Source organism: Saccostrea echinata, unplaced genomic scaffold (assembly GCF_033153115.1).
Source record: "Saccostrea echinata isolate AGI-Se365-2 ecotype Australia unplaced genomic scaffold, CSIRO_AGI_Sech_v1 ptg000012l, whole genome shotgun sequence".
NCBI lineage: Eukaryota > Metazoa > Mollusca > Bivalvia > Ostreida > Ostreidae > Saccostrea > Saccostrea echinata.
This window is the reverse complement of record NW_026889761.1, coordinates 22,728,439-22,754,754: the sequence shown is the minus strand read 5'-3', so window position 1 is coordinate 22,754,754 and position 26,316 is coordinate 22,728,439. Positions and strand designations below refer to the sequence as shown.

The 26,316-nt window shown below is 31.6% G+C and overlaps 1 long non-coding RNA gene across 1 annotated transcript; it reads left to right on the top strand.

The window, feature by feature from the left end:
- The first annotated feature begins 19,930 nt into the window (after window positions 1-19,930).
- On the top strand, window positions 19,931-20,573 carry LOC133185557 (uncharacterized). Its single transcript, XR_009720922.1, has 2 exons — window positions 19,931-20,000; window positions 20,292-20,573. It is a non-coding gene; the product is annotated as an uncharacterized LOC133185557 (long non-coding RNA).
- The last annotated feature ends 5,743 nt before the right edge of the window (window positions 20,574-26,316 follow it).

Sequence of the window (26,316 nt, the reverse complement as noted above, 5' to 3'; positions counted from 1 at the left end):
GCGTTCCACCATATTTAAAGGTCATAGGAGACAATTACCTGACCATATTGAGTTACATACGGGAATAAGTTCATCTGAGCTGGTAAAATAAGACTGAAATTCTTTTTTGGATTTTCTACGCAAGATAGCTACAGCACAGTCGATCAAAATTACTCAGTCGTGAAAATTCACTTTGACTAACGTTGCTTATCTCCCTTAGCATATGACGTTAGTAAGGCCCAATCGCTGTTCAAAGCTATGCAATGTTTACAAACTATCATGTCATTTTGCAGCTTAATTTTAAAGAATATCATAATCATGGCTAAAACCTAGTATAAGTATACGATCTTCAAACAAGCAAGTATTTCTTTTTAAAAATTCCATTGCATATTTGCAAGATGTTTGCATGTTTTATCAATAAAATGTGATCATTTTCATTGTTTGACACTTCGAACTATTGAGAGAAAAATAAAGCAATCGGAAGAGAGAAAGAAGGGAGAGTGAGAATGAATTCATTTTTCATAACCAGGGCAGTTGTTTTTATGAAATCATTTATTTACAACATAGTTTTACTTTAACACAGAGTCCAACACTGTCAGTATGACACTTTTCTTGACAAACGATACGTACCTGCTGCGTTAAGTGTCACATGACTTTAAAAAAAAAAAAAACAAGAAAAAAATTTCTTGTGTTACTGTTTTATATTATTAAATCAATTCTTATCATTTGACACTGTCTTAATATTCACTTACTCATGTACAACATCACCACGAATACCCGATCTCTGGCGCCCCTTCCCATCCCCCTTCTTATTTCTTTCTTTTTGCAATTGAAAGTTCTTGAAATAATCGTGTCGTTTTTAAACACACTGCAGATGGATTAAAAACAACTCTGGCAAGAACTATATGTAAACTTGTATATATGGGAGTTAGTACAAACGACGTTTAAAAAAAAGCAGCTCTAACACGTGGAAATATTTCTATGAAGAATAAGGATTCTACCAAATGTAGATATTGAATGAATTAGAAATCGACATTTTTTTTAATTTAGTAAAATTTAATACATAAAATACGAAAAAGGTAGGTATCTTTCCAGTCAATTTGTTAAAATATTTATCAAAGATCAGTACTTATCATCGTATACAAACAAACCTGTTTATTTTTCCAGTGTGAATTGTATTATATTATTTTTTCTGAAAGAATATAATTCCAAAAGTTTTATTATCTGTTAAAAAGAACATTAATATTAAAATTGTAGTCTCGCAAATGATGGATGGATTTGCAAACTGATCACGGACTGTACTGTTTACTACTACATACCGATTATTTCAAAATTCGGTATTGTAGAGTCAAACCGTGTCTGCACAAAGTATCGGCATCGTATCAATCTCATTTGCTCTGGGCTCAACATTTCTTCTTTATATATATATATATATATATATATATTTATAGAAGAATACGATCATGTCATAAACTCAGAGATTCTATTGCTATATCGTTTTTACAGCAATATGTGTGTTTCGGATCGGGGAAAACGAAACTTCAAAGACGCTGACATTTTTAGTGGTTCACGCTTATCATGGACTTCAATACCACCGGCCCCGTGTTTATTTTGGGGATTCACATTAGGGATATTCCCCATATAAGTGTCATAATCTTTCTTTAACAGAATATTATAAGCTTAATCAAAATTTTTATTCATATCAGAAAAGGTCACTTTTAATAAATTATTCTATTTTATGTTGCATTATTGCGATTTTTCTTGGAATAAAAAACGACTTATTAACTTTTTTTAAATGACGATGGAATCCTTTTGGAATGTCGTATATGTCTATTAAACAGCGAAATATTTTTTTGTTTCTAAAGGTTTGATGCAGAGTATGTAATCGAAGTTGTAGCTTAATTTAAGCGTAATTTTATATAGGATATCCATCAGGATCATCCTCCGATAAAAAGCCCCCGTTTTGAGTTGCCGTGCCTTATTAACGACTCGTTCAAACTGAATTGACTGAACTACGAAATCAGAAAATATGGTAAAAATACATTAGTCTAATGCTCTGTTTACATCAGTGGGCTTCATAAAACCAAAAAAATCAAAAACGATAAGCGGGTAAGAAAAGTAACAAGTGGAAAAGTTTTCACCTTTATTTTTCAGTAGAATAAAGGCCAAAAAATATTACTACTCGTAATTTAACATTCTTTCATATATAGCTTTAGGTTTAAAAAATGAAATCCTAATGTTAAGAATCGTTTCCTATAGTTGAAGTCCACAACTTGTATTTCTTACAAAAATACATCGACTATTGTTTCAATTGCAAAACAACTCTACAGTGCTTATATATCGAGCATCGAAAACATACCCCCCAAGGTGTTTATGTTCCACTACACCATATAAATATAGTCCTGCTGGACAAGTCATTACTGGTGACATAAATATAGTTAATAATGACGACCTTAAATCACTTATTTTAAAAGGAGCAAAACTTAGGGAACCCCGACCTTTCAACTGTCGTCATATTGCCATAACTATCATGAATACTGTGGAAGACTACGCCAGGCAAAGGGTCAAGTATGAAGCCATTGAGGGGCAATATGAAGGCCAGCTATCCTTCTATCTTCAATGATTCAGAAGTGGAAAAAAAAAGAACTAGATAGATAAGTATGTACTGGTCCCGGCTGACAAAGCAGGTAACATTGTCTTTGTTTGCTATGCTCATTTGTCGTGGGGATTGGTTGTATAAAGCGTTGAAAAGTCGTTATTGATGTTACAGTATTGATGTTATTGATTTTGGAAAAAGTTTGTGATTTCAATTTTTCTAACAGTTCCTTGGAGTTGTGTAACTGTATTTTAGAGGAACTGGTAATACAACTTATAACCATGGCTGCTCCCTTTCTAAGGAAGAATTTTTTCGAAATCATGCGTCAATTTTAAATATTTTAAATATTCCCAATAATCTAAATGTATACTGGATTCCTTAACCTCATAAAATCCTTACAAACAAAGATATATAGCGGCTTTCAGTAGATGTTCTACAGAGCCTCTTTTTTTAATTAATATTCTATCAAGCCTCTTTCTGTACTGCTCATTCAAATATAAACAGCAGTGAAGGAGAAACTTCAGGAGTACTGTACAACAGTATCTTTCAGAAGTGGTGTAAATCAGATGTAGATACTTAAAAAATCCAAGGAACTATTAGAAAAATTGAAATCACAAACTTTTATCAAAATCAATAAAATTAATAACGACTTTTCAACGCTTTATACAACCAATCCCCACGACAAAATAAAGTCCAATCTTTTTGACACCATACTACTTTTTCAATGAAAAAGGAAGTCATAAAACTATTTTCCTTGTCATCGGTCATTTGCAAAATTATTTTTTTTAAATCATTCGGATTAAACACACAAATAATCTGAAGTAGATATTGATTGATTGTTATTGTTTAATGCCGAGTCGGCAATATTTTAGCCATATTTCGGCGATTGAAGTAGATATTAAAAAGCTTGAATTTCTGATTAACAATATTTATGTCGGAATTTCCATGGGTACCAATTGTGCCCCTTTATTAGCAGACCTTTTTTGTATTCAAATGAAAGAGATTGTATTTAAAAACTAATACATGATAAGAAGGAGACATTTGCTCTCAACAATAAGATATATCGACGACGTATTATCAATTATCATTAGATACTTCCATTCATATGCTGACTCAATATATCCCAGTGAACTTGAAATAAAAGATACCACAGAGTATGACGTCAACTTTTATATTCATAAACGTTCCTTTCTTTTGTAGTAATATACTCTTATCACCTGTATATGGAGTTGATATCTACCAGTTGATTCGATACACAAAAGCATGCTCCACGTACGAACAATTTCTAAAACAATGCACGCTATTGACAAACAAGTTGTTGAAACAGGAATATTAACAGTCTTGTTTAAATTAATCATTTCGCAAGTTCTAAGATCAATACAATGACCTTGTCAACAAATACAATCTATAAAAAAAGTCGAATGCTGACTGATAATTCTAATTGTTAGGCTATTCCTTAAACACTGAATTGTCTACGGATTTTTCCGTTTGCCCGACCATGACAAGGAGTACACGACGAGTTTGACGGGCCGACAGGGGATGCTTACTTCTCCATGGTACCTGATCCCACCTTTGGTGATTATGAGAGGTCTGTGTTTGCTCTACTGTATTTTTAAATGGCCTTTTGAGCTTAATTTTCTGTTCGTTATCTCCATTTTTCACTTTAGCTATTGGCGAAGGGCTGAGTGTTAATTAAAATCATGCAAACAGTCTGTAAGTTTTGTATAAAAAAATAATTTTAAAGATGTAACAAAATATCAACATTTGTCCCACGTAATACCACTCTGGAGTTTGGTCCCTGGGCCGTGGGAGGGGGGGGGGTCTTCGAAATTACAATTCTGGTCAAGCATAAAACCCTCATGCTAGTTATATAATCAGCTTCTTTTAAGCAAAAATTTTAAATTGTGTATTTTTAATTATGTAGTGTGTTTAATGTATGCCAAACTACGCCCCATCTTTAGGCCGGATTCATTGTAGCATGAATTGTACAATTTTGTTAAAGAGTGAGGAACGTAATATAGTTATGTAAACACTTACATGGTTTTTCAGCTAGGTAAAGAAAATATTTTCCATTGATAAATTATCAACTTTGACTAAACCCTTCGGTCTGAACTATGAGCCAGGGAGCCATGAATTTTGCAACTCAAATAGACAGTGTGTCTGCTAAATTTCCATGAATAAATGAAAGGATTTTAAAATATAACAAAATTTAAATAGATGGCCAACCTTGTCCTGGAGCCAGATTCCTGAACCATGGACCATGGATGTAACAGTTTTTGCGAAGAGCGAATTACTTATACGCATGTAACAATAATGACAAGAATGCGACTGCTTCATGTCCAGTTGTTTAGAAGAATATAGAAACTAGCATTAATTTTAAAGGTTTTTGCCTAACCATTGGGCCCAAGAGGTACAAAGTTTTGTTTCATGTTATACACCAAAATTGGTTGAAAGTAAATGAGTTTTTTTTCCGAGATAAAAAAAAAACTGAAAATCATAAAAAAATTTACGACCCATACCCGCCAAATAATGCAGTATCATAACATGGACCTGCAAGCTTTATTCGAAAAAAAAAGGTTTTTGAAAGTTTTCCCTATGTACTCCATACATGTGTATATGCAATATTAACCTTAATTCCTCCTTTCTGATCCTACCCTATTGAGGATAATTGTTTCAAAAGCTGCAGATCAACTGTTTGAAAGCTTTCACATAAGTTTCATTATTTTCTTATTTAGTGGGTCTTGAGGATTTAATTTTTAAATGACCATCACCCAATTATAGCTTTTTCTAGCTAATTTCCTTGGAGGGGGCATTGTCTTTTATGTGAAAATTTCCTCATTAAAGTTTTTTTTTGCGCCAAATTGGATTAAAATTGAAAGTGATTATAAAGAAGATGTGAGAGGTTTATACTTCAGTGGTGACAACAGAAAATGCAGCATCAACAAATCCAATCCGATGATCCAACGAAATATTGGAGATGAAATTCATAGGTAATTATCTTCATGATCTAATCGATATTGAAAATAAAAGATATCTTCTAAGGAAAACTAGTCTGATATATATATATATATATATATATATATATATATATATATATATATATATATATATATATATATATATATATATATATATATATATATATATATATATATGAAGTCTTGAGCTGTCATGAGCTGTCACAATAACACAAGAGAGATAACCCTTTATTGTCAAAGTAGAATTTGTAGTTTGGTATCAAGAGAAGGTTAATGTCAAAACTAAAAATAAAAATATTCTATAGAATTCTTTGTAAAGATGGAATTTCTCTGTTGGCCTTGACCAAGGACTGTGGTCCCTGTCTCCTCTCTCTTGATGTGGTCCCTTTGTCCTCTCTGTTGACCTTGACCAATGATTGTGTTATCCGTCTCACCCCTGTTGACCTTGACCAAGGATTGTGGCCCCTGTCTCCTCTCTCTTGACTTTGACCAAGGATTGTGGTCCCTGTCTTTTCCCTCATGTGCATTTTATAACCGGATGTCATTGTATGTCATTTTTTTTATGTAATACCATGAATGTTAATGTTGAATACAATCAATTAAAAATGTCGATTAAATAAAATAATTTTTCTTTACCTTGAAATTAATACTTTGAAAAAGGTACAGAAAAAGATCAAAGGGCGATCTCCAGAAAAAAAATCTAACTTAAACAAAATCTTTTATCAGACCATAAAAAAAGGATCTAAAAGAATCTAAATCTTCACACAAATATTCTTAAGGTGAGATCAAAAATGGTGTTATATTTATGATTTATGACGAAATCTCTGGAAACAAATTCGTACAACAATCTAGTCGATTTAAGATATGCATTATTTATGTCAGATTCTAATGAACTGGTAAAGATGATCTGAAAACGAAAATAAATTATATTTTAAAAAATATAAAGGGGAAAAATATTTTTTGTACAACTTTCAATCACAAAATACACACGATCTCTATGGTTTAATATTGTTTTCAATATGATTAATGTTTGCTAGAGTACATTTGAATGAAATGTGGAAAAAAGTAATGATTTTTTTTCTAATAAAATTTATATTTTTCATTGAGTTTGTAAGAATATCTCGAGGTGTTGGTATTGCAATAGTTACTTTTTAATTTTTTTTTTCTTTGTTTTAGCTTTGTGCTTTTTTTTTGGCTAGCATTTAGACAGAATGTATATTCTGACGTCTCATTATCACTACACGACTTCAGATTGATGTAGGGAACATACACCCAGATTGTTAACCAATCAAATCTCTTCTAACAATAACATAATAAGTTTTATCATATTTTTTTTTACATTATCTCCTTGAAACCTGTTCTCGTTTTTGGACTATTAAGGACAGACAATACGTTCCTCAATAACATATAATTTTTTCTAAGATTTTGTCATTGAAGTATTGCTACTTTAACATGTTTACTCGCAAAAAATTGAGGTACCTTACCAGGCATTTTTGCGAGATACCAAAGGATGTTTTTCCTATAAAATCCCTTTGGAAAAAACTTAATTAGCCAATAACACATATTTTGGTGTTTCATTTTTTAAAGACAATTAGAAACCAGTTTAGAAATCAGATTGTAATTAAAATTTTGAATATTTTCCACATAATTCGAAGGTATACAAAACCGATATTTGAGGAATGTATCGTCTGACCTTAATACCAAAATATAGTCTAATTTCTCTCTCTCTTTTTTTGTTTTTTTGAAATCTGACATTCAGAAACTGCGTAATAAAGAATGTTTATCTATTGGTGTTTCATCCCGAAAAAAATACGTTGTTCAAATAAATCTTCAATGACGGATCTAATACACACAAAGCGGAAAAACTCTACTTTTCTTTTAAAATGATTACCTTTAGCAAAATGTGATACTGACCTTTAGAAAACGTGGTTATTTGATCTTTTACCTCATAACATACCCACAATAAATAGGCAATACCTGTCAGGCACACGAATCTGCCACCATTACGTTTCTTCTGATATGTAAAAGGTTAAGCCATATCAATATCATCCTCTATCCAGAGTTGTCTTCGTCGGCGCTCCCAACACCTCTGTCAATGCTCGTTGCACAAGATTCTTGTACACGTATTAATAACTGAATTTTAAAAAATTCAAATAAAAATAAATTACTAAGTGTAAATATCAATAAAAATGAAATTTTATCATTTATTTTAAATCTATCATCCCTTACAACGATTTATATCATTGGTTTTAAAAGAACTATTTAGTTGAATAAAAAAAAAATAAAAAATAAAACTAAGGGGAAAATGATTTAAGAGGACGATCGATTCCTTTTTACTATTAAATAATATGATTTAAACTATTCTAATTTTTCATTTTACAATTTTTCAAAAATTCTTGTATATCAAGTGTTGACAGAGGCGTATGTGGAAGGATAGCGGGAAAGACAAATCTGGCTAGAGAATGATATCAATATATAAACAGTAGAATTTGTTTTGTATCAATTTGAATGAGAAGTACTATTTCCGTCGTATATTAAGTTTCAATCTTTTCCACAAAATTTGAATGGAACAAGAGCATCCACCAAAGCAATTATTGCTTAATAGATTAATTAATTATATCTGCTCATCCTTTCAGAATATTTCATGGATGCTAAAGATGGGAGGGGGTATCTCGATAGAGAAACATAATCTTGGATATGTTGTTCTGCAGAACATGAATATCAAATAATGTTATAAAGAAATATTTAAAATAGTGAAACCTTTTGTGTCGGAATAGATACGATGTCGGATTGTACTGTGTGAAGAACATGGGAATTAGTAGAAATAGGTATGAAGTTGAATGTCGAAATTCACATTAAATGGAAACGGACAATCGAAGTGTCGGATAAAATATTTTTCACTGTAATACGAGCAATCTTCATTCTAAATATCAACCAAGGAACTTAAAGTGGCAGAATTTGTAAATAAAAACGAAATATTTCTAATTTCCAATTTATTACAAAACATACAATGTACAACTTTTACTAAGTACATTTAGTATAGAAAACTAAAAAAAGTTTATTGCTTCAGGAAATACTTCAACTTCAACCACAAAACCACCTCAAAAATATAATGTTTATACTTGATGTAAAACATTATTTCAAAAAAGAATAAATAGAACCCCATGATCAAGATGAATTTGAAATTGTCTCTTTTGAAATGTTTCATCTGATTGATCCGTTTTCTTCAATCTGTGATTTCTACTTCATTAGATATTGATCTGTTGAAAATAAAAAAAAAAAAAACAAGATGTGTTTGTGAAACACTGATGCCCCTGTATGGCAGCTTATGGCGAAGGTTAATGTTTCTCAAATGCAAGTCAAAATCCAGGCAAAAAGATAAAAAAAAGTTGGTACCCAAAGAAAGGTCTTGTCTCGAGGTATATACCTGTGAAATTTGAAAGCCCTAGCTGCATTTGTTCAAAAGTTATGGACAAGGTTAAAGTTTTTTAAAAGTAAGTAAAACGTCAAAGTCAAGGTCAAAGTTGTTGGTATCCAAAGGAAGGTCTTGTCACGCGGATTACATATGTGAAATATGAAAGCCCAGCACCAACCATTCAAAAGTAATGGCCAAGGTTAAAATTTTTTGAAAGTAGCTCAAACTCCTATGTCAAAGTCAAAGGGTCAAAGTGGTTGGTATCCAAAGGAAGGTCTTGTCACAAGAATTACATATGTTAAGTATGAAAGCCCTAGCACCAACCATTCAAAAGTTATGGCCAATGTTAAAGTTTTTCAAAAGTAGGTCAAACTCCTAGGTCGAGGTCAAAGTGGTTTGTATCAAGGGAAGGTGATGTCACAAGGATTACACATGTGAAGTATGAAATCCCTACCATCAATCATTAAGCTATGGCCAAGGTTAAAGTTTTTCAAAAGAAGGTCAAACTCCTAGGTCAAGGACAAAGGGTCAAATTGGTTGGTATCCGGAGGGAGGACTAGTCACAAGGAATACATATGTGAAGTTTGAAACCCCAAGCGCCAAATGTTCAAAAGTTATAGCCAAGGTTAAAGTTTTTCAAAAGTAAGTCAAACTCCAAGGTCAAGATCAAAAGGTCAAAACTGTTGGTTTCCTAAGGAAGGTCTTGTCACAAAGAATACACATGTGAAGTTTGAGACCCCAAGCACCAACTGTTCAGAAGTTATAGCCAAGGTTAAAGTCTCATAAAATTTTGCAAAAGTGGGCCAAACTCCAAGGTCAAGGTCAAAAGGTCAAATATAATGATACCCAAAGAAAGGTCCTGTCACAAGGAATACACATGTGAAATATGAAAGTCGTAGCTCCAACCAATCAAAAGTTATGGGTAAGGTTGAAGTTGACAACAAACAGACAGACAAACAGACAAACAGATAAACAGACAAACAGACAAACAGATAAACAGACAAACAGACAGACAGTACAAAAACAATATACCCCCGGGATCTTTCGATCCAGGGGCATAAAAAGAATTAAAAGAATGAAATAATGTTTCAGAGAAATAAAATGGAACTTTTTATAACTCTTCACAATTTTCTATTAACCGTTTAAAATGTTCAAGGAATTACCAAAAAGTAAATATTGGTTATTAAGATTTAGTGTTGTTTACCTAGTGACGTTTGATCAACATCATCGTCCCCCTCACAGATGCCCCATTCCTTAATGTAGGATACCAAGGTCTGCGCCAGTATACCGGGTACCAGGGACCGTTGAGAAAGGCGTGGTGACATCTCTTAAACCACCAGCCTCCTCCCTGAGTTTTAGCACAGTTACTTGTATTTCTGTCATTATCCCTGTCTTGGGTTGTAAAGTACATCCTTGACAGATCTTTGTTAGGGTTACCAGTATCTAACATACTGTCACCTGTAGAATTAATCAATAATACTGAGGTACATCTAAGACAAATCACGGCTTCTCATACTGTCACCTATAGAATTAATCTATAATACTGATCACGACTTCTCATGTTGTCACCTGTAGAGAAAATACATCACAGAGATCATTGATTGATTGATTTAAGCATTGAATCATTATTTTATGTAGAATTTCAGAAAATACATCATAGAGATAATTGATTGATTGATTTAAGTATTGAACCATTATTTTATGTAGAATTTCAGAAAATACATCACAGAGATAATTGATTGATTGATTTAAGTATTGAATCATTATTTTATGTAGAATTACAGAAACTACATCACAGAGATCATTGATTGATTGATTTAAGCATTGAATCATTATTTTATGTAGAATTTCAGAAAATACATCATAGAGATAATTGATTGATTGATTTAAGTATTGAACCATTATTTTATGTAGAATTTCAGAAAATACATCACAGAGATAATTGATTGATTGATTTAAGTATTGAACCATTATTTTATGTAGAATTACAGAAACTACATCACAGAGATCATTGATTGATTGATTTAAGCATTGAATCATTATTTTATGTAAGATTTAGTCTCATAACTGCAACGATGTGTGCAAACATATTGAGTAACGCGCGTTAGCGTTTACATTTACATTTTTAACCCCTTGGCTTGACTGCAAATTTGATTTCAGTTTCAAAATCCCTGTATTATCCTTAGGGTAAATTACAATTAATGGAAGAGACATTGCAACAGTTCTGTTCAATGTTAGCGTGAATTTTGATTTTCACTTATGAAGTAACACTTTCACGGGCTTTCAACGTTTGTGACGTCAAAATAAATCGAATACTTTAAGCTTTAACGAGGTTGGATCCTGGGGCCCGTTTTACAAAAGAACTAACGACTAAGATCAAAATTTAATTCTGCTTATAACTTTCTTATTTACATTAAATTGAAAATGATTTTAATCTTTTTAAAAGGAATGTAGATAGATATTTTTATCCTAGTAATTTTAAACAGAATCATTCATTTTGCAAAATTTTACAATCAAATAAAGTTTTTGGTCTTAGTTGTAAGTTCTTTTGTAAAACGGGCCCCTGATATTTAAAGTCTTAAGCTTTTTTTGTCAAGTATATTTTTAGTTTCTTCACACATAGCTTAATTAAAAATCAAAACAAAAAATGGGGGTCAATATGCTTCTTTTGGCGCCACAGTACATTTAATATGACCTTTTTGCACTGAAATGTGTGTCTTAATCAAAAATCACATCTTCGACGTTTTCCCTTTAATGTTTTCATCCAAATAAATCATGGGACAAAATAAACTATTAGTCTACTTAAAAAAAGACACTTTAAAATTGTGACTAAGAAAAAATTTCAAATTGCTTCGCATAATGAATTATTTGACCTTTCTGCACTCAAAAAGTGTGATTTCTCTGGCATTAAAAATTTAACAAGCAAGAAAATTATTTTAAAGTCTTAAACTTTTGCTGAATTTAGGCAGATTGATTAAAGTTATCTTATATATTCAGAAAAGAAAAACAAAAGTGGGAGTCTATGATGTAAATTTACAGGTATTACTAAATAAGTGTTAATTTTATGTTAAAATTGGCTAAATTTTTTCCTGGACTTTCAGAATATATTAACTATATTTGTCACAATATAATGAAAGAATTCATAAGAAATAATTTAACAGATATTTCAGAACCAGCACAAAACATTTCACTGCAAAAAACAGCTCTGTGTGCAACCAGCATGGAAAAATAGGAATCTAAACTTAACAGTACTGTATATATTTCAAAAGGGAAATATTGATCATTTTCTCCTAAAAAAACCTTCCGCCACAAAATACAGTTCCTGGCTTAATCTTATTTGAATGGAATTTAATCGCGGTTTTTTCATTGGATATAGTTTAATTTGCATTGTTGAATCTAGATTTAATGTTTGAACTTAAAACTGATGCAGAATTTTATAAATAAAGGTCCAGACCAAAATCTGCTCAAAAGCTCAGGATCGAACCTCCTTAAACCGCCCTGTCCGTGTTATGATGTTTTGAATGCCGTAGCTTTTCCTCACACTTTATAAGCAAAATACATGTGGAATGTAAATATATCACATTAATCTTATTGTCAATAATACTGAAGTACATCTAAGATAGACGGCTTTTCGTGCTGACTTCTGTAATTAGCGATAATATTTATGCACAATACAATACAAAACGCTGTGCAATTCATATAACATCCTTTCCAATGGAACAATAAATCCCAGACATGTTACACTTTTAAAGTATGATTATAATAACAAAATAATTTTTTCGCAGGTATGTTAAGGCAGTACCCAGATCATATTTCGGCGAATTTAGACTTTTTCGTAAAATATAACATTGATAAATCGGAAAAGCCATAGATAAAACATTTACTATTATTATCCATTATATAGACCTCATTGAGTCTTAGGCTAAAAGAAGCACTGCACTACGACGTCATCACGTGACGTCTATAAATAGAAAAATTGCCTTAATGAAAAAGTGAAAAGTTCAACACTACCCTAGAGATAATTCATTTCTTTTAGTGAAAATAATTATGTAAAAACATCACTGGGCTATGAAAAGTGCTGCTAGAATCCTACTCTCCCAACACAGAAAAAAAATATTCAAAAGTTTCGCATGAAACCTTACCGAATTTTTTACATTTTATACATACGATCAAGGAATTGTTATCAATTCATGTTAACCACACGATTCTAGCAGCATATTCCAAATACTATAGAATACAAACTTTCGATACAAACAAAAATTATGTTTCAAAGTATGCGGCGTAGTGTTGAACTTTTGCATCTTTGTTGACATAGAGCGACAGAGGAAAGGGTGATCGGGATTTCAAAGCACTGCCTGTGTTCATTATAAAAAAACATGATAAGAATATATCAGCGTACCTAATTCTTCATCTTTAATTCCTTATGAATCACACATAACATTCACGGTATATGCTTTAAAACTCCCATTTTGTTTACATGAATTCTCGTACGTTTAATTTCTCTCGGCAAATATTTGATCAATAGTTATGACGTCATGGGTTTGGTATTTAACCCCCGTGCTAAATAATAGACCGTTTCACGGTAACTGCGGCACTGCTCTTTTGCAGGGCAAAATGATATAGTTTGGTGGAATATGACGTAAAAGTAATTGTTTAATATACGTCATTTAATTATCTCTCAAAAAAAAAAAAAACTTCGCCAAACGTTATTATTTTGCCCTGCAAAAGAGTATTAGCACAGTTACCGTGAAGGGGCTAATTAGCTATTCATACCACCCAAAAACGACAAGATTTAGTTTATATTATGTTTTGAATGATTCCATTCATTTCTTGGACCTTAAATTAAACTTTAGATATAGATATAAAGAAATCATTATTTCTAGAGTTCACGTCGTACAGCTTACTATGACGTCATATTATAAAGGCAAGTAGGATATCCATGGGTGTAGACTTAACATACCCGCGTTGGTAAAGGTCATTGGAAATATTAAAAAAATGAATATATTAAAAATGGATATCTGTTAGAGACCGTGACTTTAAAATGTATAAAATGCAATATGAAGCAAATCATTCAAAATGATAACAAGGTAAGAAATGATGTACCTGTAAATGTTTTAAAATATTAGAATTTTTATCTAATATAGAATAGGTATTGGCTGAGATGTTTTGAATTTGGCTGTCCTTAACTTGACTACGTTCCCGATCAAATAATTTTCTTTGAACATCAAGCTTTCGTGAACGTGTCGATATAACATATCAAATACGCAATGTAAAATTTTTATTCCGTTGTAGATAAAAATATGAATTATTGAAAATCATCAAGAAACCTTTGCTGAAAAACAATGGCGGATCAAAGGTAGTGACTGGATATACTAGTTATAAATAATTTAGCATAATTTTCTTTGTTTTTAGGATATATAATTTAAAATTACTTAACAATGACTAATTCAATGTCCGCTGAATTCATGAATTGTACCTACAAATAATATTGTGAAATATAAAAAGACGTTTAGTAAACACGGAATCAAAGATATTTACAGAATGTAAGAGAACAATGTATCTTTGTCTTTTTTTCAACAACTTAATAAACTTTCTATGCAGAGAAGTATATGATGGTGCACTTGATTTGAACCTAGTTTTAAGAACTTAGCTTAAACACACTTACCTAAGGTTCCCGTGGCGGATCCTGCAAGAATGAGTTTGTAATTCTCTGCTTCATTGAAGATCAAGAATCGATCGTACATTTCATACAGCGTTGTACTATTCTGGAGAGTGATGGACACATAAAGGAATGAGTTGTTTTCTTTTGTTAACTGATGGATTAAATCATTTCCTGCATTAAGATATATTTCAAATCAACATAAAAGTTTATTGCATACAATTAATTCTTTTTGAATATAAATATACCTTAATGAAAAATCAAATTATTTTTCTAAGCTTTAGACAGTCGTGGTAATTTTCGTCTTTTTAAGACCATGCCACTTAGTGGTTTTTACCTCTTGCTTTCATTATTTTCTTATTATTTAAGATACCAACTACACACGATAAGTCAATATTGTCGAAAAAATATTACCCAGTCTCAAAATCGTATCTATGATGCGCTTCCATCTTCTTATCTGCCACAATAAAGAAATTTTGTCAAATTTTGAAGCGGGTGAAAGTCTTTACTTGAAAGTGATTTACACTTACCAACCCACATATCCTGTTCTGGTGAACCGAAACCATTCTTATATTCCGTCCAGTTCCTGTCAAAGCTCAGGGATCCACTGACACGTTTTTGGATTGCCTATAAAAGTTAGCATGTATAACAATACAAATCATTGCTTCAAACAATTGTATGATCAATTTCTGATGATATAAACTAAAAGTGTTCGAATTATATAATGCAACCTAACTTTGAAATAATATAACATACCGTCCATCCTCCGTCCATCGTCTCCATGTCGCAGTAAACTCTGACAGGACTGGTAATGGTGCCATAGGGATAAATGTTGTACACTCCTGATTTAGTGTGACCATCTGCATGAAGATCCTTACAGTCAATGGGAGTAACCGAAGCGGGAACTAGAGCAGAAAAAAAAATCTGTAATCATGTTATGTATATATACAGGCAGTAAGAGGATACATTATACCTGAAAGATAAATTAATGTTAATTGCTGAAGTTAAGTTGTGAACTACAATATAGATTTTGTTAAACTGTTCCTCATTACCTAAAACCATTTTGGTTTAACAAATGCTTTAAATCTTTAATCTAATATTTCTTTTAAATATACTGAGCGACAGAGTGCTTAGTGGTCCATAGCGCGGGGATCCCATCTCAGCTTTCAGAGCAGTTATTGCAAGATAGCAATTTCGAGAAACTAGTTTGAAGTGCATCTATGTTTTTATTTTTTAGTCAAAACAATCTGCAGAATCCTTATGGTTAAGAATGTTACAGTGTTATTATCCCAAAAATGAATTTCATTAATGTATTGTCAAGATGTAAACTTTGATCTTTTTCGTTAGTATTTCCTTCACAGTAGAAGTCGAAACTTTTAATAAAAGATAATGCTAAAAGAAAGCAAAAATAGAAAAAAAAATATATTGGAATAACAAAATATAATTCCACCTAAACAGATAGGACTATTACTTAGAATTAATTATGTTGAAAATATAATTGATTATTCCACATGAAAGAGTATTGTCTCAGGAAGAAATAATATCGTGCATAGTAAATATTGATAAACCTCTTCTTTCTAAAAGTAGTGCGATAAAAACTAATGACGTTTATGTGATTTGTGGCAAACGAAGAAAAATAACAGTTATACATACAGTCATGGGAATAGTATCTCCAACCGGCCTCATTAGACATCTCAGATGTGAAAATCTTCTTGTGGGTACGACATTTCTTCATCTGAGAATTAAATCCATAGAAACTACATTCCCTTTGAGAGAGTGTTGCACACTCAATCGACGATGTAGAATTGTATTCTTTCAAGAGTTCATCACTTGATTTTTTATCATCAAATTCCAGTTTCGTGATGTATTTCCGCGAAATGATGGTAGACTGAGACACCGCAAAGAAGACAAAAATTAAATAAATAGCCCAAAGAGCGCCCATGTCGTAATTTGTATTTAAAGCTACCTGCTGCCTACCTGTAAAAATTTGCAATGTTGGTCTTTCAGTCACCAAATATAAATATCAAAACCTATATCAGTTACTGAAAAGTGATTGGCTTATTATTACGTACTATGTATTTAGAATTGTTTTAGCATCGATTTTCCCGAATATGATATGAACTGTCATACATAAATGTTTACTTTTCGATTGCAATTTTAAATATCTCAATGAAAAATATGCCGTTATTTTTACAGAGTTTATGCCTCAAATGTCAAGTCACGCTTATGAGTTTTTTAATCAGCTGTCTTTAAGTTATCGAACTTTTTATTTTTTTTCTAATTTAGGTCTGTTACTCGTAATGCAATTAAAATTTATTGATTTCGGTAAATCAAGTTCAAATAGATAATTATCTGATCCTCAGATTATATTAAGAATTTGTTTAAGTATTTCAACTTTTATCTTCCCTTACTTATGCAGCAATATTCCTTCATCACCTGCATACGGGGTTTATATCTCTCAGTTGATTCGATACGCAAGAGCATGCTCTACGTATGTACGCTTTCTAAAACGAGGTAAATTATTGACAAACAAGTTGTTGAAACAAGAATATCAGCTGTCTCGTTTAAAGTCATCATTTTGTAAGTACTATGGTCGATACAATGACCTTGTCAGCAAATACAATTTATCATTGAGTCAAATGCTGACTGACGCTTTTCATACAAATTGTTAAGCCATTATTTACACACTGAATTGTCGATGGATTTTTCCGTTATTTCCAGATCATGACAAGGAGCACACGGCAGGTGTGACCGGTCGGCAGGGGATGCTCACTCCTCCATGGCACCTGATCCTACCTCTGATGTTTGGAGATCCGTGTTTGCTCTGCTCCTATTTTGTATTGTTTGATGGACTTTTGAGCCTGAATACTGTTCGTTATCTTCATATATTTCATCTTTAAGTCTCCAAATGTTAATTTAACACATGCTACACCATTATTAGTTATAATCTTTCGAATTTAATTTTTCGGACAACAATTTGTCATTCCCTCACAAAAAAAAAAGAAAGAAAATAAAATACCTGTGGGAGTTTGTCTGACTCATATTCTTACAAACAGAGATATGTTCCTGTAAATGTTCCGCCAAGCTTCTTTCTTTACTCCTCAGTAAAATATAAACAGCAGTGGAAGAGAAACTTCAGGAGTACTGAAAACAATTTATTTTAGAAGTGGTCTTAATCAGATGCGGATACTTAAAAACTCCAAAGAACTCCAAGAAAATTTGAAATCACAAAATTTTACCAAAATTAAAATTAAATCCAGGTTTTTAGACATCATGGACAGCTGCTTTTTCAATATAAATGGAACTCGTAAACTTACTAACCTTATCATTGGTCATTTGCAAAATTATTTTGCTAAAAACATTCTCAATGCTTACATTTTTGATTGACAATATCTCTCTAGTTTTTGAAGATCATGCCTTTCAAAAGTTTGTCGGAAGTTACACGGGTGCCAATTGCTCCCCGTTATTGGCAGACTTAATTTTGTATTCATATGAAGCAAAATTAATTCAAAAACTTCTACATGAAAAGGAGAAGTCTCTTCCTTTGGGCTTTTTGATTTAACATTTAGATATATCTACGTCTTATCTTTAAACAATCTTCATTTTCATTTCTACGTTGATTCGATGTATCCCTTTGAACTCGATATGAAAGATACAACATGGTCTGTTCCAAATTTGGATATTTTTCTTGAAAAAGACGTTAATGGTAACTAAACAACAAAAATTTTATGATAAAAATGACGACTTTAACTGTTCAGTCGTCAACTGCCCTTATTTATGTAACAAAATACAAATATATACCTAACTGTATTAAACATTTGAATGAAAAAAGTTAATACTTTGGAGATAATTCTATTGGATATTAAGACTATCTTAAGAAACACATGCACGCAATAAAGAAACTTACGGTTTAGGTTTAGAGAAATAGATGCTCCTTAGGAATAGTACCCATTATCAGTGTTAAAGATATTTAGAAGGGAAACGCGGAAATCTATATGCAGTCGAAATTGCTATCTCGGCCTTGATGGGACGAAAAAAAACATTCGGAGTAAAATACTAAAATAATAAGTGCTTGGGACTCCACATCACTTCGTCGTATGGATTGTATTCGAGATATCCGAGTTCGAGATACTTAGGGTTAGCCTTTGTTTCCGTTTTAGATAGGCATACTATTTCCAAGTTTTCTTTTATGCCTTAATAATGTGTTAATCCTGCCGAAGATTTTACATACAATTTAATTTTCGTTAAGCTAAGCAAACCTTCTGTTTCCTTCGCTTACAAAGTTGCGTATGTGATATCATTTATGAAGATCCTGTTAAGAGGGAACAGGAAAATGTCAAATTAAAGTGGTTGTGCATGATATATTGCATTCAGCTTTTTTTTTTTTTTTTTTTTTACCAATAACATTTTTTTTTCTTTTTTTCAATGGCAAGATAAATTATGATGTATAAGGAAAAGAAAAAAAAAAACCCAAAACAAATAACACTGTAAAAGTAATTCCTTTTTGATTAATGTATACAAACAGTCACAGGAAACTCTCCTTTTTGAATGGCTTGATGCACTTTACATGAATTTCAGTTCACGTAGTTAAATGATCTTTATCCCCTGAACATACCTAGTATACATTTTTGACTTATCTGATGCGCGAGAATGACGTACCAAAAGCGTCTTTAAAAAGATGAACATTTGGCTATATCGATACACTAAAGGTATAATTTTATATCTCTAAAGTCAAGCGCCTAAGACGTCTAAAATAACGATTGACATATTTTCATTAAATTATGCTAGGTTTTACTTCCTGCCCAGCAGGCATACAACGTTGTACCAACGTTGAAAATATGTTGATCTTGGTTGATGACGTTGATCAACCAAATAACAACGTCATATGACGTTGAAAAGAAGACGTTGAAATCACAACTTATTTTCAACGTCAGATTGACGTTGTATAACCAATGATAATCCGACGAAATAGTTGCTGTCATTTATGCAATAATTATTTGAATGTGTTGTTAATATAATCATGTTTGAAAAAAGAACAATTAATTACGAATGTTCATAACAAAATACTACATATATTGTGTTTGATTAAGATGTGACAATAAATGCATTTATTTTACTCAGTACATGCATGCATGTAAAAACAAATCGGATGCAAGGGCGCGGTAGCTATTTGAATGTGGTTTGACCTCAAAACCTCAATGTCCGAACTTATCAATGTCCAAAACATGCTCACCACTTTGGTATTAAATTACTGGCGCGAACTGAAACAAAGAACCTGTCCAGCTGTGTAGATCGAGAACGCCATTTTGTTTTCTAGACTCGTGAAACGCTGATGTCTATTCCACATTTTGGATCGTTACATCCCCAATGAATGTAAGTACCCGTTTATTTAAATGATTTTTTTTACAATGACATGCAACTTTTGCTTCTCAAATGTGTTTTGAAAATAATTTTAATGAAATATTTGGCGTTTGATCCTTCATAAATTTTGCACGATTCAAAATGCGACACACATACGCTCTGAATAGCAGAGGATTAAGCACATAGTGGGTTGAACATCCGCATTGAATAAATCTTATTCTAAACATACATATAAGATCAAATTATACATATAGTCTTGTACATGTATATTACTGCTGAATAATGTATTTTCTTTATTTGCAGATGTTGAATTATAGCCGTCCTGTCCTTTCCTTACCAATCTAAAATCATGTGAATTTTGAAATACGTATACAGAACATGTCCGCGTCGATGGAGTACTCACAATACCATCCAAGAATAGTTAAAAAAATACATTATCACTCCATCGGATTCATACTTTTGTGAAATTCTTACCTAGACTTGAACCATATGTGACATGCAATTGCCATTAAGTGATGACAAATGGGAATAAATTGTGATTATGTTTTCATGGATGTAAAAAGAAATAAATAAATAGAAAATTGATTGGAAATTTCCTTTCAATGTGTTTACTGTTATACATGGAATTAATTATACACACCAGTGTGTGTAATGGATCTATGTTCAATTAATAGATGAGCAAATTCAATTTGAGAGTTAAAGATTACGACAAACAAATTTGATAAGGTTTTCAATATATTACAAAGTAAAAGATGTGTTGAAATATCAACCAAAACCACTCATATATCAACATTTTTTCAACGTTGATATAACGTCCGTAGACGTTAATTCAACGTTGAAACAACGTAAAATATCAACGTTGAACCAACGTCGGATTTCAACGTCCATTCAACTTTCAAATCCAACTAAAATTCAACGTCATTTCAACGTTGAGGTACGACGTTGTTTCAACGTTGAAACAACGTTGAAATGCCTGCTGGGTGGGTATAATTTATTACACGATAGATGAATGAAATATATTTGCTGATATCCTTTGCAATATCTGTATTGTTTTAATGGCTTTTGAGCTTGATAACTATTACTTATCGTCATATTTTATACAGTATAGTAAAACATACATGTAATTAAGGGGAACACGCTTATAATTAATTAACGTTTACACACTAATTGACGAAAAAAGTGCCGATAATCCTAAATTTTACTGATAATGTTTGATAATTACTGATACTGTGCTGTTCTTGCTGATTAATACTGATATTTACTGCTATTCTTACTGTTGTTACTGATAATTTTAGTTGTTTCTGACAAATACTGATATTTTCTGTAGTCTTTACTGTTGAGTCTGACAAATACTGTTGATGTGCTGTCGATGCTGAGATTTACTGATAATTACTGTGGTCATTGTTCTTGAGCTGTGAAGGTGCTAAAATAGAGCTTAGGGTTAAGAAAACCTTCTTCAATCATTACTTTCTTTTTTATTATTTTCAAAACAATAATTTCATGTTTCTTTATATTTATTGCTTGTGACAAAAAATATGACACTGATCTCAATTACAATACGGTTGTGAAAATCTTGACACTTATAATTAAAGTTAACGATTAAACAAAATTTTCAGCGTAAAGGCAAATGTTTTCCAAGAATCTATGAAAATAGTACATGTATGTCTATAAGCAGAATAAATGGAATTTTCCTATTGCATGAAGATATCATTTTAACATAAGTCACTGTAATACTAAAACATTAAGGCTTATAAAAAAAGATAGTCCGGCTCAAGGAATTTGGGTAAGGAGGTTGGTGATTTTTTTCATTAAAAGACACTGAAGTGGAAATAGTTATTATTGGGTGGGAAAAAATCGGGATAAAAAAAAAAATTCCAGTAGAATAGAAAAATATTGATTCGGACCTTTTTTTCACTCAGTCAAGAGAGGACAAACAGTCATTTTCTTTGTAAAGATGGCCTTACATGATAGCAATTTCTTTTATTCTTTCCTAAAGATATGCATAGTTTTTTATTTTTTTTTAATGCTCGGTCTTTCGGATCTCTCTTCCCCCCCCCCCCCCCTGAAAATCTGCCCGAAACTGATAAATTTTATGCTTTTTCAAAATTAATTGAAAGATGAAAACAGGGTTGAATATGTTCCGTATGAAGGCATATTTTTATTATTATTTTTTTTTAGGAATACGTAATGCAGGCATTCGTAGATAGCCCCAGAATATAACTCTGCTACATGTTTATACGTGTGCAACCAGCAGATGGGGGCTGATCAAAAATTATTTGTCAGAATTATAGTGTAAGTGCAATGGTATACACGTGTACATGTGATTTTGATGTTGGTCTCTTACAATTTCACAAGTCACAACATACAACATTTTTATTCAATAAGTTTTAAAAATCTCATTCATTTAATTTAGTTTTATGGAATGGAAAATAAGAAATGGGACCTACCAAATGTAAATAATGGATTATTAAGTTGATTGATTTTAATATTGTAAGGTCACAGATCTGAATGGTATACACGTTTAAATTGATCAGAAATCGAAGATCAACCCGTGATTTGGCTTTATTGTGTACATGTCTTAGGCACTGGGGCAGAACGGGGTACAACATGTATATTCCATGTAGTGGTCAGCGTAATAATGGGCACTAATTACCTATTGTTCTGCGTCTGTGGTCACCAATGTTAATAATAAACAAATGAACCTACACTGTACATGCACTTGCTACTTGGAGCAGGAACAATCTTTATGGACGAACAAAAAATTTAATATTTGTTATCGATTTTGTTGACAAATTAAATTGTTAGAAAAATGTTTAGCAAAATAGGACACAGTACAAATTTAAAAAGAAAGAAAGAAAGAAAAGAAGTGAAGTTATATACATTGTACAAACTTATTAATTAAATAAAGTAACAATTCTTGAGATAAAGTTTAAAGAATATCCGGGGGAGGGTGCTACATTTAAATTCATTTGAATCTCTGTTAACAATGTTTAAGGGCCTGTAAAACGGAGACGAGAAATTGATAAGGATGAGTTCGACTTTATCTAATAAATAAATATGGAAAATTTATACGAGATTTTTTTTTTTTTTTTAAAAAGATGGTTCAGTGATTTAGCATCAACTGTTCACAATTTAGAAACGCGAAAACTTCACATCGCTGAATCCGAGAAAAAAATCTGTTATGAATTATGAATGTCAGAAACATGCTGATCGCACTCATGAATAAATGTTATTAATATAGCTGAATTTTGTATTGTTCCTTGATTCTTTAAAATAACTTATTCATGTATATTATAGATATTTAGTAATTATTACATGTATAACTTATGGAACTTAAAACTAAAGAATCAACCTTGCGCCTATCAGCTTAGTTAACAGTCTTTCACCCCCCCCCCCCCCCTTTTTTTTTGCTACAGTCTGAATAACCAATCATGTCGCGTGTACTTTGAGTACATTGGTCTCGCACAACAAGAAATGGACAATAAATATTATACTCTCTGTACAAGGTTATTTCTAATTTTACTAATTTTACTAAATTTATGCATATCGTAAGAAATACAAAACGTACTAATATTTAACCCGATTCTCAAAACGGAAGTAGAAACTTCTACACCTGGTGAACATGTGAATATTTTACACGGTGTTTTAGATCAACCGAGTAATTTCAAGTTTTGTTTTATTTCGTTTTTTAACTGACTGACAACGTATAAGCGGGTTATTATTATTTTTTAAATTGATCTAGCTGTTAACAGTAATTACGTACATCGCACTAACGATGAAAGATGCGTATTTCATTGAAAGAAAATCACACTGCATAAGATTTCTAGTTCTTGATGGCATAAAAAATAAAATAAAGGAAAACATAAACATTTATGATCTAATTTTAACATTAAGATGTAATAATAATAAATAATAATAATAATAAAATAAAAATAAATAAATGAATAATGAAATGTGAAAACAAATAATTTTCATGTGACTTTTTCATTTAGAATTTATCTAGTTATCTAGTAAGTAAATTGTAATGAATTTTGTTGATAAAATACTTTCTTTAAAATAATTAATAATCACTCAAACTTTTTTTGGCACCTTCTCAGCTAAAGAACAATGATCACAGTAATTATCAGTAAATCTCAGCATCGACAGCACATCAACGGTATTTATTAGTATTTATCAGACTCAACAGTAAAGACGACAGTAATTATCTGTATTTATCAAAAAACAACTTAAATTAACAGTAAGAATAACAGTAAATATCAGTATCTATCAGCAAGAACAGCAGAGTATCAGTAATTATCAAACATTATCAGTAAAATTTAGGATTCTCAGCACTTTTTTTGTCCATTAGTGACAGCTATGTAATTTCCGTTCCCCACTTCACTTGGACTTTGTTATAAAGGTGTTTTACTGTACCAACAAGGCAAACCCTAACAGAAAGCGGACTCCAACCTATCCCGAGTGTACTTTCTCTTGGGGTCCGCTAAGGCTGACACCAAGCGGACCATGAATTCGCCCAAAGTGCACCCCGGATGCATCTAAGTCAAACGCGTTTAATGAAGAAAGTTTCAGAAATGGAACAAGAAAGTGAACGCCAGGTTCTCTATTACATAACAGAGCTGTTAATCAGGATTAGCGAGAAAAAGCATTGACCAATCAGCGTGTCGACCAATCAGCATGTCAGTTTGCATCTCAGTGTCTATTAAAAAAAAGAAAAGAAATTAAGTACTAACAATGTGTGTTGAAATACAATTTAAGTTTTTTTATCATAATTATTTATATGATATTAAGGAATGATTATTCTCTTACATTTAATATCTAGATGTTTATTTTCCTTAATTATACTTTTTAATTGATTTAATGATATACAAGCTGTAGACATATATTGTGTAATTTTATTTTAGACAAGATATCTAAAAACAAGGAAACAAAATGTATATTAAGTGAAAAGATATTTACCACAACTATCTGTTTTCTTTTTCTAATTAGGGTCTTCCGACCTTCCGCTTCGGAAGACCCTTCTGTTATTCTACTGTTTCTTCTTCTTATTTTTTTCCGCAAATTTTTGTCAGCTGATTTCTCGGAAATTTTTCGCCTGATTTTTATGAAACTTTCAGGAAAGAAACATTATGTTAAGGCCTAAAAATAGTTTTTTCATTTTTTTTTATTTTCGCCTTTATTTAAGAGTTATTGCCCTTTAATTGATATTTGGAGGGTCTTTTGTCCGACTGAAATCTTGGGAACTACGTAAGATAGTTGTATGAAAATTTTAAGAAAATGTAGCTAACGTATTGTAGTTGTGTAAGATGTTAAAATCATTGGCTAAACTTTTCAAATTTGTAAGTCATTTGATGGCAAATTTTAAGATTTTTTTTTCATGAAATTTTGTTGCTTTTTGTTTAATAACTTTTAAACTAAAAACATTTTGCGAAGACATATAGAAGAAAAGTTGTGTGAACAACAAGGGCTTTCAAATGAAATAAAGAAAAAGGGGCTGGCCCCCATTTTTAGGGGTCAGTACGTCATAGATGTCTTTTTCGAAATAGCTAAAAATGTTGACATTTGCTACAAAATTTTTATTTCATAATATCTAGAATACTAAATATTTTTATTTGCCATGAAAAAAAAAAAAAAAAACAAAAAAACATGCGTTATTTAAAGCTTTTTTTTTACGAAATGAATTTCATGTAAATATAAGAACAAGTTGTCTACAAACTAAAATTGATCAACGCGTACATGCCTTGTCATGACCTAAATGTATACAATTATTACTATATGACGGCTTTCTGTCATGCTGGTACTGAAATTTGCCTATATATTTGTCACTTTAAACACCTATGTAATTCTTTAGTTAAAATATCGCAAATGTTTTGGTTCGACCAGCATGGCGGCATTTGTCAACGAACCAAAAAATTGCACTGTATGTTTGACATTGATTGCGTATGTAGACATGCATTATTCAATCCGCAGCTAGGCTTATGTGTAGATTAACATTTCTGATTACGTATATGGAGCATTAGTGTAAAGAAGGATTTATTCTGAGTTTTAAACTGAAGATCTTGTGTGCGATTGCGAGGAAATTCTGACGGCAGACTATTTGCGTAACAAGTAAGAAAAGAGTTATCAGTGATGTGTTATAGTGTCTATGTCATTCCTGTGAAGTATGAACGATTCAAAAGAATTAAGGTAAGATTTTTTTATGCAATTAAATTATTTGGAATATACACAGATTGATAAATTCCAGCACGCACATGACATACATGTATACACTGATCAGCTGATGTTATCTTTTTTATAGTACAGACTCAAACTGTAAACACTTCGATGATAT